The sequence below is a fragment of the Callithrix jacchus genome, chromosome 19 (genome assembly GCF_049354715.1).
Source record: "Callithrix jacchus isolate 240 chromosome 19, calJac240_pri, whole genome shotgun sequence".
Classification (NCBI taxonomy): domain Eukaryota; kingdom Metazoa; phylum Chordata; class Mammalia; order Primates; family Cebidae; genus Callithrix; species Callithrix jacchus.
Window position 1 is genome coordinate 50,100,862 of NC_133520.1, and position 3,202 is coordinate 50,104,063.

Here is a 3,202-nt window from a genome sequence, read left to right on the forward strand (position 1 = left end):
TATTCACATTGTAATACTACCTTTACCTTTGAAGGTTTATCTTTTTTTTTTTTTTTTTTTTTTTTTTTTGAGACAGAGTTGTGCTCTTGTTGCCCAGGCTGGAGTGCAGTGGTATGATCTCAGGTCACGGCAACCTCTGCCTCCCAAGTTCAAGCGCTTCTCCTGCCTCAGCCTGCTGAGTAGCTGGGATTACAGGCACCTGCTACCACGTTCAGCTAATTTTTTGTATTTTTAGTAGAGACGGGGTTTTACCACATTGGCCAGGCTGGTCCGGAACTCCTGACGTCAGGTGATCCACCTACCTTGGTCCCTCAAGGTGTTGGGATTGCAAGCATGAGCCACCACATCTGGGCCTCCCTTTTCTTTCTTGTGCCTATTAAACCTCTGCTCTTAACCTTACTCCACATGTGCCTGTGTCCTTGATTTCCTTGGCATGAGGAAACAAACCTTGGGTATTACCCCAAATGATGTTGCTTCAGTATCTCACTTTGTTGCCCAGGCTGGTCTCAAATTGCTGGACTCAAGTGATCCTCCCATCGTGCCAGGATTATAGGAATGAATAACCAGTCAATTCTAACGGGTTAGAGCTCTCAGGAACTGGGGACAAAGGCCAGCCAAATCCTTTATTACACAAACTGCTGTTACTAGAAATGGGTCTGGATCCAGACCTCAACAGAGGGTTCTTGTATCTTGCCTAAGAAAGAATTCGGGCCAGTTCACAGAGTAAAGAGAAAACAGGTTTATTAAGAAAAAGTAAAGAAGGCTGGGCATGGTGACTCACACCTGTAATCCCAACACTTTGGGAGCCTGAGGCAGGTGGATCACCAGAGGTCATGAGTTCAAGACCAGCCTGGCCAATATGGTCAAACCTTGCCTCTACTAAAAATACAAGAATTAGCCAGGCATGGTGGCACAAACCTGTAATCCCAGCTACTGGCGAGGCTGAGGCAGGGGAATCGCTTGAACCCAGGAGACAGAGATTGTAGTGAGCTGAGATTGGGCCACTGCACTCTAGCGTGGGTGACAAGAGTAAGGCTCCGTCTCAAAAAAAAAAAAAAGGCCTGGCGCAGTGGATCACGCCTGTAATCCCAACACTTTGGAAGGCCAAGGCGGGCAGATCATGAGGTCAGGAGTTTGAGTCCAGCCTGATCAACATCATGAAACCCCATCTCTACTAAAAATACAAAAATCAGCGGGGTGTGGTGGTGTGTGCCTGTAATGCCAGCCACTCGAGAGGCTGAGGCAGGAGAATCATTTGAACCTGGGAGGCAGAGGTTGCGGTGAGCCGAGATAGCACCACTGCACTCCAGCCTGGGTGACAGAGCAAGACTCCGTCTAAAAAAAAAATGTGAAAGAAGGGCTACTTCATAGAGTGGAGCATACTCAAAAGCAAGAGAAGGACCGTGTCCACCTTAGGTACAATGCTTGTTTATAACTCAGTAAAAAAAGAATGGGGAATATATGTGCTACTACAAGAACTTGTGACAAACGATTGTTTTTGGTGTTTGTTTTGAGACAAGGTCTCTTTCGCTCTGTCACCCAGGTTGGAGTGTAGTGGTACAATCATAACTCACTGCAGCCTCGACCTCCTGGAATCAAGGGATTCGCCCCCATCCCCTGTGTAGTTGGGACCACAGGTGCGTGCCAGCACACCCGGCTAATTTTAAAATTTTATTGTAGAGATAGGGCCTCTCCATGTTGCCCAGGCTGGTGTTGGACTCCTGGGTTCAAGCTCTCTGCCCATCTGGGCCTTCCAAATTGCTGGGGTTACAGGTGTGAGACTGCACCCCATCTTTGTCAAAGGACTGTTAATTCTGTGTAACTACTGTCTACTGCAAGAATCAATACTATCCTTAGAGCGAAAATTAAGAATTCTTTTGTTTTTAAGATAACGGGACATCAGGACATTTCCTGGGTCTGTTAGGTAAACATTATTAACTTGTTCCCTTCCCTGTAAATATCCTGTGATCAAGAATGCCAGACTTCCTGGGAATGTGCCCCAGTGGGTCTCAGCCTCATTTTACTCAGTCCCTATTCAAGGTAAAGTAACTGGTTCCAATGCCTTTGACACTGGTGCTTGACTTCATTACCCCTCAACTTACAGTGTCTGTTTAATGCCTGCTTTCTGCCCACGGTTTTCCTTGCCAGAATATCTTAACTTTGATCATATATATATATATATATATATATATATCACATATATACATACACATGTATGAATATATAAATATATACACGGTTTTGTCAGACTGCCGACTTTGATCTATATGTATCATATATACATGTACATATATAATTAATGTATCATCTATATACATATATTACATATATATGATATATATGTGATATATATATGTACATATATATTTTAAACAGTCCCGGTCTGTCACAAAGGCTGGAGTGCAGTGGTGGGATCTTGGCTCACTGCAAACTCTGCCTCCTAGTTCAAGCGATTCTCCGGCCTCAGCCTCCAGAGTAGCTGAGATTACAGGCGCCTGCCACCATGGCCAGCTAATTTTTGTATTTTTAGTAAAGATGGGTTTCACCATGTTGCCCAGGCTGGTCTCGAACTCTTGGCTTTGAGTGATCTGCCCGCCTCAGTCTCCCAAAGTGCTGAGATTACAGGTGTGAACCACCGTGCCTGGCCTGATCATGTATATGATTTCATGTGGCTGTAACACAATTCATGCTTTCTATTTTTTCCTTCAATTTCTTGTATATATTTTTCAAAAAATTACTCCGTTTAATTTTATTCCGATCATCATAAAATGAGGCTATTCTGTAACTTTCTTTTGAAATGGAACCACTACGCACAATGGATTGTGGCGACTTGAAAAGTAAGTACAGTTTAATTTAAACAAGTGACAGCCTGCCTGTGTTATACAAGATGAAGCATTCGCAGTCTGGTTTTGGCCCCTGCATCTTTGTCGAAACAATTCTGTCAGCTAGTCTTGTGAGTACGAGCACGCCAGCAATGCGCCCGTCTCCCTACAGCACGGTTGGGGCGTCTGTAGGAAAGTGCGCGGTCACGTGCAAATATTCCCGATTCCGACGCGTATACCCAGCGGCGCCCGCGAGACGCTGGCGTGGCCCACTGCGCAGGCGCAGGAGCCGCCCTTGGGGCCTCTGCTCAGGCACTGCCGCGGACGACCTCGGGGTCCTTACTTGATTGGGATCGGAAGTGGCGTGTACTTAGCCTTTC